This window comes from Meriones unguiculatus, chromosome 6, assembly GCF_030254825.1.
Source record: "Meriones unguiculatus strain TT.TT164.6M chromosome 6, Bangor_MerUng_6.1, whole genome shotgun sequence".
Lineage (NCBI taxonomy): Eukaryota > Metazoa > Chordata > Mammalia > Rodentia > Muridae > Meriones > Meriones unguiculatus.
Genome location: NC_083354.1, coordinates 92,855,073 through 92,868,935, shown reverse-complemented (window position 1 = coordinate 92,868,935; position 13,863 = coordinate 92,855,073). Strand labels below are relative to the sequence as shown.

Here is a 13,863-nt window from a genome sequence, read left to right as displayed (position 1 = left end):
CTGCATGAGATTCATGTCTTTTTTTTTTCTGTAACAGAATCTTACTATGTGTCTGTGTGTGTGTGTGTATGTGTGTGTGTGTGTGTGTGTGTGTGTGTGTGGCTTTAGCCTCATAATTTCTGAAAATGTATCATCATGTCCTGAAATGCTGTACTTATTTTGTCCTTCTTTTATAAAAACAGGGACAGACATTCTCCAATAGAAAAATGGGTACCAATTGTTGGGATGATTTTTTTGTGCATTTTTGTAAAAATTGTATTTGTATTACTTCAAATACTAGTTTCTAAATCAGCAGAGATCTGATTACAGGCTGGACTTTGGTATTGTTATTTACTAGCTGTATCATATTTTCTAAATACTCCCTTCAATACTTTCTAATTGGTTTAATAAGAAACAGAATGACCCAAAAGGCAGGAAAGGAAAGTGGTATTTCCAGGAAGGGAAAGGAACTCTGGGAAAGAATTGCGCACAGGAAGCATTGCCAGCCAGACACACAGAAAAGAACAAGTGCCAGGACTAAGGTACTGAGAACAGGTTACGTTACGGGCCACCTGGCCGAACTTAGGTCAGTCCAGTATTGTCAGGTTAGAACAACTGCAAATATACCTAGCTACAGTTCCTAATCTTCTAATAAGTATCAAAGTTCTCCATGTAATTATTGGGAGCTGGCAGTCCAAGAAAGTCTGATTTTATTTGGCAACAAACATTTTTTAATTGGCATACCATATGTTGGGCCAAATCCAAGCTTAAAACCTGAGAAAAGTTCCAGCAGCAAAGCAGAGAAAATGTTTGCCTAGCAATAGCTCATTGCTCTGTTGTTACTCAGGCTGGAGGCTTGGATCCTTTAAGAGAAAGCAGAACAGAGCCTCAGTGCAAATATGCTACAAGTTCTCCCAAGTGTAATGCAGTGGATCTTCCCATTCTATTATCTGGTGGGCTACACAAGGCATTATATTCTGTGAGCAAAGGTCTAAGGCACGCTGCAGACCAGAGTCAGGGCAGCAGGAGAAGACGGAGTGGTGCCCAGCTGCTGGCACCATGACCTAAGCTTGACCCATGTAGAACAAGCAAGGTGGAGCCTCAGGCACAGCAGCTTTGGTTTCTGAAAGTGCAGTACGGCCAGTAGGGACAGAAGACAGGTGTTCTGCACATGTTACACCCAGAGGCACTGGCACTGCCTAATGTGGCAGGACACAAACCCCCTAATCTGAATCCAGAGTTGAGCAAAGGAATGAACTGTCCCAAGGGAGGCAGAGCCAGAAGCCACCAGCACATGCTCAGCTGAGCTGCAGAAGAAATCCTAGCTCAGACTGAAAAGCTGAAGACCTTTTCAGAGTTTCCAATAAGTATGCTTGGAATTGTGCTTAAGTGTCAAAGAAAGAAAGAAAAATACTCAGTGTAAAAACACCAAAGAAATGTATAAATAGTTTAAAAATAATAAAGATAAGTTTCTGAAAAAAATAGAATTATATATTTTTTAAAATATATATTTTATGTCTTAAAAATGTAGACTGCAATGATGGAGGCCATTTGGATCCTGTTTAATTTTGTTTTGTTAATCAGCATAAATATCATTATATTTTTGGTAATGACTGCAATTTTATATATCCTTTTTAAGGGAGATAATAATACAGCAGAGTTAAATAAGAAAAGATGTTTAAATATCCATGCTAACTTACAAACAATAGAACAAAAATTAGACAATCCTTTGAATCTAAAGAATTTTCAAATGATTCCAATCTAAAACCTACTGCACCACCTTGTTATGAGACTGCAAATTGCAGTTCAAATCTGTTAAAAAGCCTAAAATAATTTTTCAAGCTATGATAAAGAAATTAGCACCAGATGAACAGGGTCCACAAGGTTTTGAAGAATTGCAGTGGAGACCCAGAGAGGCACAAAATTTGACAAGATTTTAAAAATAAAAATAATGAAAGACAATGCAGCCACTCCTGAAGAGACCTAACAGACTAGGATCAGAAGGAAGAAAAAGAAACCCTCCACTACCAGTGGACTTGGGAGGGGAGTGTGTGAAGAAGGGAAAGGAAGGGAGGGATTGGGAGGGGAGGAGGGAGGGAACTAGAGGGAGGATACAAAGTAAATAAAGTATAATTTTAAAAAAAGTAGTAATGACCTATGGCTTACACTCATCATGTATAAAACAGATACTTAATAACGAGGCCACTCAAAATCATGTAATTCCAAAATACTGAAAGGAAATGATGACAGCCATCCTAGGACCTGACCCTCAACTACAATGGCTAACAAGGTAGAAAGATGTCTGCAGTTATGAAGTAATTAAATAGAACTAGAGGCATTGATATTGTCATGGATCAGTTACTACATGAAGGTCCTTATTCTGAATTAAGACTCAGATTACGCTTCACAATGCCATTTTAGAACAATGTCATACAATAGCTTTACATGCTTGGGACAAGGTTGAACAACAGGGACCATCTGAATCATTTAAAAAACATAACCCAGGGTTCAAATGAATCTTTCACTGACTTTTTACAAAGATTAACTACAGCTCTAAATAGAATAATATCAGATCTCTAGAAATTTTCATTGAATCTTTGGCTTTTGGAAATGCTAATGCTGAATGCAAAACAACCATTAGACATTTGCACCTATGAGTTGTGTTTGGACAATTACAAAAGATGTAGAAACCCAAAATGCCCATTGCTGTATCTGTGAAAGATCAAGCCATCCCCTAAAAGACTATAGGAGAACAGTTTTTAAAGATAAAATATTCTCTAGCAATTATTCAGGGAGGAAGTTTTCTATGAAATGTAGAAGATACGGAAGGAACAGACATCGGGCTTATGAACACAGGTCAACAAAAGGCAATTCCTTAATGTTGGAAAACTAACTTAAGGGTCTAGCGCAAGGCCTGGCAAAATCTATATGAGCCATTTGTTTCCTGTCAGCCAAGAAAACTCTTCTGGATAGCAACTGGAAAATTAAAGTGTGATAAGACAAACAGAGCTGCTCAAAACTTAAGTTTTGAAAATTTAACAGAGATAGAACAGCCCCTAGGGATAAAGCAAGAGAATCTAGCGACACCAAAAACAGATGTTTTGGTAAACTACTATAAATAATAAGAGAACGAAGTTAAAATTGCAGTTAGATGAACTTGAGATTGAAGGCTCAGTGGATACAGGAGCAGATGTATAATAATTTCACAGGTTTCCTAGCATCCAGATTGACCACTTTAAAGGGTATCTACACAGCTCCTAAAAATTGGGACATTGTCTCAGGTAACAAGGTCTAAAATGGATAGGACCAGAAGGGCAAATGGGAAAATAAAGCCATATGTGACTAATATAGCCATGAAATTTTACGGCTATTGAAACAGTGGGAAGCACAAATTAGCATTACTCCAACTTTAAGGACAAGCCATAAAAAAAGAAAATGTTTCTAAAAAGGATAAAAGTTGTTATCAAAGATAGTTATATCCAGGTTGTCCATAAGCAGGACACAGGAGAGGTTGGCTATTCCAATTTATATGGAGAAGTCATTGATGATAGAGCACTAACTGCCCTACCACTAAAATGGTTAACTGAGAAGCCAGTTTGGGTAGAGTAACGGCTTATGACCAAAGAAGAGTTACAGGCACTCGAAGACCTAGTACAAGAGCAGCTGGAGGAACAACATATAAAAGAGTTCACCAACCCTTAGAATTCTCCTATATTTATCATTTTTTAAAAATCTAGAAAGCAGATGTGAACAGATCTGAGAGCAATCAATAAATCCATTTAGCCTACGGGTTCCATACAACCTGCAATGTTTTTAACTTCATTTTTACCTAAAGCATGACCTACAATGGAAGTATTTTTTTTAACTTAGCTATGTTATGTAAATATGTTTTTGTTGTGATCACAAGTGGTGTGGGATTTGGGAATTTTTTTAGTTTATCCAAAGCTGATAGCAGCCTTCTGAGAGGATGTGTGATCTTTGCCAGATGGAAACTGCCATGTGAGAGGACATGTGATCTTTGTCAGCTGGAAACTGCCAAGTGCCAAGGCCATGAGTGTTGTCAGCAGAAAAACATCCTTGTGAGGAATCTGGGAGAATATAAATAGTAGCAGAGACAGAGACAGAGAGAATGCTCCTGAAATACTTTAGAGAATGCTACATGGATGCACTGATGATTTGTGTCACTGATATTTGCTGGACTGTTGGAATCCTGACAAAGAATTGTGTAATACCCCCCCCCCAAAAGAACTAAATCTAAGGTCTATATCTCCTGTCCCTACTAACCTTCTTTCTCGTCTACCTAGGGTCAGGGTTTTGAAGGGAGGTTGAGAGCTTGGGAGCTTTAAGAGCTTGAGATATGGCTGAGGAGCCTGGGAAAATTTATTCCCTTTACTAAGATAATACAATGCCCTGGAGAATCCTTCACAGACTTCATACAGTGACTGGCTTCAGCTGTTAATAAAGTCATACCAGATGTCTGTAAAGTCCATGTCTTTATAGCAGACATGGTAGAATATTTCTAAATGTACAGCAAGTAAAAACTTCCTAAAGAGACTTTCCTAGTATTGGCTATGCTTTGAAGATTAATAAAAGTCTTTGAATCTGTGGAAAACGTGGCCCCTTGAAAACTAATGCAGTAAATTACTATGAGAAATACTAAGAAACATAATGAAGTTTATGTTTTATGTGAATATTCTGATGCCTTCTAAAAGATGAACATGTGATAAAGGATTTCTGACATTTTTGACATGTATAAAGTTTGTCACCAGTATGGATTCTATGATGAGAGTAAAGATTTGAGACCCAGGAAAAGTATTTACCACATTTTTAACTTATGTAAGGTTTGTCAGCAGTATGGATTTTGTGATGAGAGTGAAGATTTGATAACTGGGTAATGGACTTGCTACATTCTTTTACATTTGTAAGGTTTCTCACCAGTGTGGATTCTGTGATGAAAATAAAAATTTGAAGCCCAGGTAAAGGACTTGCCACATTCTTTACAACTGTAAGGCTTTTCACCAGTGTGGACTCTGTGGTGAGAGTGCAGATTTGATACCTCGGTAAAGCATTTGCCACATTCTTCACAACTGTAAGATTTGTCAGCAGTATGGATTCTAAGGTGAGTTTGAAGAGCTGAGATAAGAGAAAAGGATTTTCCACATTCATCACATCTCTAAGGCTTTTCACTAGTATGGATTCTGGGATGGGAGTGAAGACTTGAGACCTGGGTAAAGCATTTGCCACATTCTTCACATCTGTAAGGTTTGTCACTAGTATGACTTTTATGGTGAGCTTGAAGATATGAGACACAGGTAAAGTATTTGACACATTCTTTCCATTAGGAAGGATTGTCAACTGACCAGATCCTGATGTGAGCTTGAAAAGTTGAGTGGCATTCAAAGGACTTGCCACATTCTTCATATTTGTAGGATTTATCAGCAGTGTGGATTCTGTGCTGAGTTTGAAGACAAGGCACAAAGTGAGGTCCATATTCTTTACATTCTTAAGGTTTGTCACCAATGCGGATTCTGTGGTAAACATGAAGATTTTACACACTGTTAAAAGATTTGCCATATCATTGACATTCGTAAAGTTTCTCCTCCGTATGGATTTTCTGGTATATCCTGAAGTTTCAGTATTTCTGGAGATATTCTTCACATTCTACACATGTTTAAGTTTTCCTTACAGTATCAGATCTCCTATGTGTAGTAATATTTGAGGAGCTCCTGAAATATATTCTACGCTTAGCTTTTTTTTGCAGAGAATCATCGTGCGACAGATGCAAGGATATGTTTTATGAACTGAGAACTCTCTAAAGACTTGCCACATTCCTTAAATGTGTATGCCTTCCTTCTGGGTTAAATTCTCTTCTGCCACGTGTGCCATGAATATCTTTTGAAACACATTCCACATTTCTTATAATTGTATTGCCTCTCTCCAGCAAGCATTCTCTTATGTCTGTTATGGTATGTAAATCTCCTAAAGTATTTTCCACATTCCTTACATGAACATGGGTTTTTCTCCAGCATGAATTGACGGCTAAAAGACAGACTCACAATTGGTCGTGGAACAGATAAGAAAATGTTCAGCTAAAAGATATATGTGTGTGTGTTTGTCTGTGCATCAAACCCCTTCCTGGAGTGCTCAGGGCTCTGTAAAAGAAAGAGTGACAAAAGACGATTAAGATTACAGGTGATGGATGATACACAAAAACAGTGTTTTCTGCACACAACATGACAGATGCACACAGGGATTCAAGTGATAGCATGCACAAGACTAGAACAAGGTACACTCAATTTATAATCACATCATATAAGGAAAGAAGGACACGGATCACTGTTACTTCCTGAGAACCTATGAACATATGAAGCCTGCTAGCAGGCTTTTTGTTGGTGGTGGTGGCATTTGTTTCTTTGCTTGCTTGCTTGCTTGCTTTGAAGAACATGACCCCTGGTAGTTCAACTATGCTCCAGGCCAGATGCAACACCCAGGAGTATTAGGACAGTAGATATCGAGCTCAATAGGTATAAAATCAGGCAAGAAATCCCACAAAGATGGTTTTGTGTGAAGGGGAGGAATGTCAAAGAAGTTGGGAACTTGAATACGATCAAATGACCTTGCAAGCCCTTCTAAAATAATGGATGAAGATGTTAAAATAAAATATTAACTGTAACCAAATTAAGTTTCTAAGAAAACTCAAATGTAAATATATAACACAAAAGAAACAAGATAATATATGGCATTCACATGTAAATTAACTTATTCTTAAAATTGATATTTAGATTTAAGTGGACAATATTTACAAAGGCCAATAAATTGTATGACTATAAACAGTTCTTAACAAACTCCTAATATATTTTTGAAAATATAGATAAAATCAGTTCAAATTCTGTAGAATCTGAATCAAAGAAAGAACTCTGCAATCCTCCAAGATGTATACAGCTATAAAATTTATATTTTCAGATTTTACATGATACTACAAAACAATGAAAACCACGTAATGAGAGCAAACAAATGGCACATGAAATGGTAAAAAAAAAAAAAAAAAAAAAGTCTTGTATCCTCTAAAAAGGTTTTATTGAATGCTAGTGTTGGTTTCAATATTAGTCATTTCAGGGCCTGCTAATATTCCAGGATGTGTTAGTGAAACTTCTTCCTTTCTCTTTAAAACACATTTGAGTTCATTTTAGAGAAGACCTTTCCAAACTTTACTGCAGGTTTGATTTCTGCCTTGCCTTTGGTCTCCCACATATGCAGATGCTTCATAGAGATTTACTTTATTCTTTGCCTTCTGTCTCATCTATGTCCACATTCCAGGGCCTTTTGCTTTGTTCAAGGGAGTTGATCAGCTCTGGTTTAGACACTGAAAGCCTGTGTATTATAAAAGACCTGTGACCACTTCTGGGGATAATAGTAAAAGTGCATGGGTTTCTATTAAACCACTGTACTGATTACAAATTTAATTTCTTAATTGCCATTTCATAATATTTAAAACATTCAAAAACCTTTGTATTAATATTGTATACCTTGGGTTTATTTTCTAATTACTCCTGACCTTAAATTCAAGCATGTTAGGAAAAAATTAAGATGCAGATTACATTATAATCTGTAAAGTTCTGAAAACTAAAACATATAGTAAATGATTGAAGGAAGTATGTCATCCTCAGTAGAGGTGAATACAGGGACAAGATGAAGTTACCTAAAGTGCTGTGTTCTACATGAAGACTCTCCAAGTTCTTTTTTAATTAGCATGATGAGACAATTCAACAGACCTCTAAAACATACTTAAAGGGAACAACCAGGATAAATAAGGAATAATGAAAGAAAAGAAGCTCACCTACAAAGACTGGGTTGTGGTTCTCCAATATGACATCTAAATACAAAGTTTTCTGTGCAGAATCCAGGCATTCCCACTCTTCCCGAGAAAAGTCTATAGCCACATCATCAAATGTCAAACTGTCCTGTCATGAAAGATAACTGTTTTATCATGTGCCCAGATAAAAACATTTTTCCCTACACTAGAGAAATATGAATTTAGCATAAAATTTCATCTGTATTACATAAGCATTATTCTAAAGGATGTCCTCTAAATTACCATCTATACTAACAACAATGTGTGCTAGAAATATGAAAGGTCACATTATCTGGGACCAATATAAGTTGCAGATCACAGGCTGCAATGGGATGTGTGATTGTGAAGCAGATTATCTTCATGTATAGTTCCAAGCCAATTCACTGTGAATCACCAGTCAAGGGCTTCTATTGTCCATGACAAATTAGTGTTGTAGTAACAGCAGGCTGGAGAGATGAGCTGCAGAAATGCATTCCTGGATGCACACACTGCTGGCAAAGGAATGGAGCTGAAATAAATAGCAAGAGGCAGAATTGACATATCTGAGAATGAAGCAAGATTCTTCCTCCACATGGCTCCAATGACATCAATGAAAAAGACCATTGAAGTGCTGACTCCTGTGCTCTTCCTAGGACAACGAGAGAGAAAGTCTGAACCTCTAAGGCCTGAATAAATGCTGTGAACACTGTGAGCAGACTGATAAAGGAAATGTGAAGCCAGTAGATTGAGTATCTGATCAGTGACATGCATAACAAAGCTAAATCTTTCATGAAGCTACAGGGTCCCACAACTCCTTCCAGGACAAAAGAAGAGTATGAGAACTAAAGCACACTATGTTCCTCGTCAAAAATATACCAAGAAACCAACAAAACCAACAAAAACCAAAAAGAATTTTTATTAAACAACTATATGGACATCATTCTCACCAATCTGCTTCTGAGGATTTGAGATAGCTTTAAAATGTGCAGCTTGCCCTTTGTACACATTGTTAGATGAATCATCACAGACTTATGAAGAAGTGAAGAACCACCTATGAAAGATATGTCCTGATTGACAGTGTAATTATTTCTTGTACTTTTCCATGTTGTCTTTCTCTTCTTCTTTCATTATTTACTCTAATCCAAATACATTGCAATTTTTTATTTTTTTATATTGTTCTATTATTTATCTTGATTTTACAGTTTTTCTGCATGCTTCATTGGTCCACTGAGTTCTTCTGTTTTTCTATTATAAAAACTGTGTGCTTTCCTATCATTCCTATTTTATCTTCACTCAGTCTTAATCCTATATTAATTCCTATATTATCTTCACTCAATCTTACTTAAAGTACTAGCTGAAGAAATTTAGCCAAAAAGGAAATTAAAGGGATAGTAATGAGGAAGGAAAAACTCAAACTATCCCTGTTTGGACATGATATGATAACTCTTTAGAAATACAAATACATATGCCCAGGAAAAAGTTAGAAATAGTAATCAAACCTATCAGTGTGGCAGGATACAGAATCAATCTGTGTAAATCCCCTTCCCTATAAAGCAACAACAAACATACAGAGAAAGAGATTATCGACACACTGCCATTCATAATAGACTGAAAGAAAATAAATGAACTCGGGAAAAAACCTAACCAATGAAATGAAGCACCTCAAAAATAAAATCTTTAAACCTATGAATAAAGGGGTAGTGAAAGTCACTAGAAAAAGGACAGATATCCCATCTTTGTGAATTGATAGAAATAATGCTGTGAAATGGCTATTTATCAAATGCTCTTAACAGATTTAAAGCAATCTAAATTGAAATCCACATTTCATTAATCGTGGCTATAGAAAAAGAAAAACTGTCCTAAAACTTTTGTGGCATGATAAAACAACCTGGATAGATAATAAAGTCCTGAACAAAACATTTAGTTTACCTTCTGATTTCATAAGATAGGTGCCACAGCTATCGTAATAAAAACAATTTGGTATTGGAAAAAATGTAGACCATTGGAACATATTTGAAGACCCAAATGTGAGCACATGAATTTCAGCCATTCAATATCAGAAAAATATATCAAAAATATAATCTGGGGAAAAATAACACCAACAAATGGGAACACTGGATATCCACATACAGATTCAAATTAGTATCAAATCTATCACCTTGGCCAATATCCAAATGAAAATGAATCAAGAGGGCTGGAGAGATGGCTCAGAGGTTAAGAGCACTGGCTTCTCTTCCAAAGGTCCTGAGTTCAATTCCCAGCAATCACATGATGGCTCACAACCATCTATAATAAGGTTTGGTGCCCTCTTCTGATATGCAGGTGTTACATGTAGGCAAACCACTGTATACCTAATAAATAAAAAATTAAAAAAATAATAAAATATTTCTTTCCTTTAAAAAAAATGAATCAAGAAACTAAGCAAAAAAACTGAAACTTCTAGAAAAAAAATAAGGTAGTAATCTGCAGGATATATGTATAAAAAAGAATTTTATGAATAGGATCTTGTTTTCTCAAGAGTTAAGGAAACAATGATAAGTGCTTCAGGATAAAACTAAAGAGTTCTAAATAAATAACAAAAGATCACTAGGTAAAGAGGAAGACCGAAGAATGGAAGAATGTCTTAATCTACTTATTAAGAAAATGGCCTTGTGGCCTAAATACAAAGTAATAAAAAACTGCCAGTAAATAGCTCAAACATATTCTGCCTCCAAATTAGGGATACACAAATCAACACAACCTTGAAATTACATTGTTCCCCAGTCTGAATAACCAACTCACTGAGGAAAATGCTAGAGAGTGTGAAGGAAAATGAATCAACATTTCACTGTTGCTTGGACTGAAAACTGGTGAAGCCACTAGGGAATTTGTGTGCAGAAGTCTCAAACACCTACCTATGTCTCCCCAGATGATTCACCTATAGCATTCCAGGGCATATACCTAAGGGACTCTATATCCTGCTCCACAGGCACTTGCTTAGCTATGTTAATTTCTTTTCCAGCCACAATAGCTGGAAATGGAGTGAACTTAAATGCCTTTCAACTGACAAATGGTTAATAATAATGTGCATGTAAACAACAAAGTACTACTTATCTGTAAAGAAAAAAAATGAGATCAAGAGTTTTGCAGGTAAATGCCTGGAATTAGGAAAGATCATATGGAGTGAGGTAACCCAGACCAAGACACATAAACATCACATATTCTCTCTGGTGGTAGGTTTCTAGCTACAACTCTTCAATATGAACTATATTCTGGAGCAAATGTGGAAAGAAAGGAACTAAAAATGTTTCACTGCCTGTGTAGGAGGAAAAGAAACACAAAAAGAAGAATATAGGTGTAATGTGATCCGAGAAGGGATATGGCAAAAGACTGGGCCTAATTAGGGGGTGGAGAAGAAGATAAATATAGAAAAAGATGAGAGAAGAGTAATATAACAGGGAAGATGGATGAAAAAGTCATAAACATTTACACTGTTAAATATATCCCTAAGAAACCATAACACTAGTGTTTTACATAATACAAATATTTTCATCTGTGTATAGATAGACATACACTAGAACTGGAATTTTCTCATCAGGATTAGAAATGGCAAAGTGCCTTCCAAGATCAAAACACCACATAATAACAACCCCAACACCATGCATGAGAATCCGTATTTTGAGTTACTGATCAGAGTTCTCCAAGAGGTTAGCAAAATTTTACATGCTTTTTTAATGGCGTTGGTTGTTTCCTTGGTGTGAAATGGAAATTCTTATTGCTGAGGACATTATGCATTACAAACACAGGGACAAGTGGCCTTTCAGCTGTAACTGACTTTAATGTCTCCACCCTGCGGAATGGTTTTGATGGTATCAGACTGCACTAGGCAACCTTCCAAAACGGGAAGCAACCAAAGTACTACCCAGCCCTAAATATCTGTGAAACACAGTAAAGATTAGCAGGGCAAAATAACACTATTGGTACACTCCAGGCATGCACACATTGGTGGTAACTAGCAGTTATCTATTTGGACATATGACCCCGGGTATACAAGGGACAGGATGCCTGGAACTTGAAACCTGGCCAACTACTCAGTGTCAGTGAAATCATGGATATGGCTGAAAAACCAAAAACATCACTTTCCTAAAGCAGCAACTTCCTTTTGCAAGAGACTCCATTATAGGAAATGACAACCGATAAAAATTCAGAGTTGTGGAGCCCAGTCTGCAGGGCTGCTTCTACACAAAATATTGAAGCTGAAATACTGTAAGAGTCAGAGGATCAGGGAGTATTCTGTGATGTTATATCTCTTCGTAATGTCAGAAGCTACACTAGTGAAGTCTCACAACTGTGACTGCTTAAGCAGAGCTTGACAATAATTGGACTACAATAGACATTGTATAGTGGACGAAGAAAGGCCCATGAATCTTCAACATTAAGAAGGGATTTAAAAAAAAAAAAAATTCAGGAACGCTAGAAGCTGAATAAGTAATTTTCCACAAGGAAGAGATCACCAATTGGTTATCTAATATCAAATGATCAGCCCTGAAGATATACATACAAGTAACATTAAACAAACTAAGGATGTTATACCTATTAACGTATATGTTTATGTCTATATGTGTGTGTGCATAAAACAACAGTTAATGAAAAAACAGACTTTAAATTTTACATATAGCAAGAAAAAGTACTTGAGAGTATTCAGAGAGAGCTGAGTAATAGGGAATATGTTGCAGTTTTTATACTTTGATAAAATAAGAACTTAAAAGATTTTACTTGTAAGAAGATAAAGGAGGAGAGGACAAGGAAGGAAGCCACCGTGGGTTAGGTAGTAAAGAAAACACATGGGCCGGGAGGCAGAACGGCATGAAAAGGCCCAGATGAAAAATACAGGCAAGTCTTTATAGAATTATGGATGGGAGGTAGTCTGATTAGGAATGATTAAAGCACATGAAATGGGATGGGGCTGGGAGATAGAAGATAGTGTACATGTATTATCTGCCCAGCCCGAGGTGATATAAGACAATCATAACATCTAATATGTGTGTGTGCCTTATCGATTGTGACTGCAGCTTCAATAAGACCACCTTTATAATTACAAAGCTAATAATGAACAATATTTAGTCCAACACCATTTATTTTCAGCAACAGGCCCCCACCTGATTTTCCACACCCCATGTGTTGATTCTCTGTTGTGGTGATCGGGCGTTCTCCCAGTCCGTGGGATCCAGCAACAACTCCCCTTTTCCTCCCATAGCATTAGGGTGTGGCGACAAACAAAGCCTACTCCTGACTTCCACCCCTTCTCCTTGCCTGACTAGTGGAAGCCATGCCTTGGGCTCTCTCCTCAAACTCCCTCTGGGCCAGCCTCGGAGCAGGCAGTGAGCTAAGCAGTGGAATTTGGGTAGAGCGCGAGGCCACCAATTTCTGGGAAAGCTACATTAGGGTGGGGTATGGGAAAACCTGCAGGAGGGAGGGGTCGCACAGGCATGAAGTGGAAGGGTCCCGTGGGTCTTCCACTGGTTAGCCTGTAGTTGTAGGCCAGAAGGCATAACCTGAGGCAGGACCCCAGAAGCCCGAGGGAGGCATGGCTGCTGGGCTGTTTCTAAAATGTCGACCTTGTGGCCTGTAAGGGATGAAGAGTCTCTGGGGACACTTCCTCCAGTCTCCCAGGCAGGTTGAGGTTCCTCCTCGTGGTCCCCAGGATGGAGGTGAAGAAAGAGGCTTTGCGGGTATGGGACATTGGGGCTTGGCCTTCAGGCTAGGGGCTGGGTCTTGGCTGGTGTCCCGCGCTTCAAAAAAGAGGACAGGGCCACAGGACAGTATTTAAGGGGCAGTAGCCGCCTCCTGCAGGCATAACCACCTGGAGGTGTTCTGAGTATACACTGGAGAGGAAGGACTCCTGGCAAAGCATCCTCGGCAGAATGGAAGATCAGGGAAATCTGGGTGGCAGCAGCATGGCCAAGGAATCCCAGCATACAAAGATTGTTTGGCAGGACAGGCAGAAGAAGGCCTCGCTATCACCTTTTGCAAAGAGCCTTACCAAGCTTCAGGGCCAGGCAGGAGATAGCCAA

General features: G+C 37.8%; 1 pseudogene; it reads right to left on the bottom strand.

The window, feature by feature from the left end:
- Positions 1-4,635: 4,635 nt before the first annotated feature.
- LOC132654883 (zinc finger protein 239-like) lies at positions 4,636-13,044 on the bottom strand (annotated as a pseudogene).
- Between the last annotated feature and the right edge of the window lie 819 nt (positions 13,045-13,863).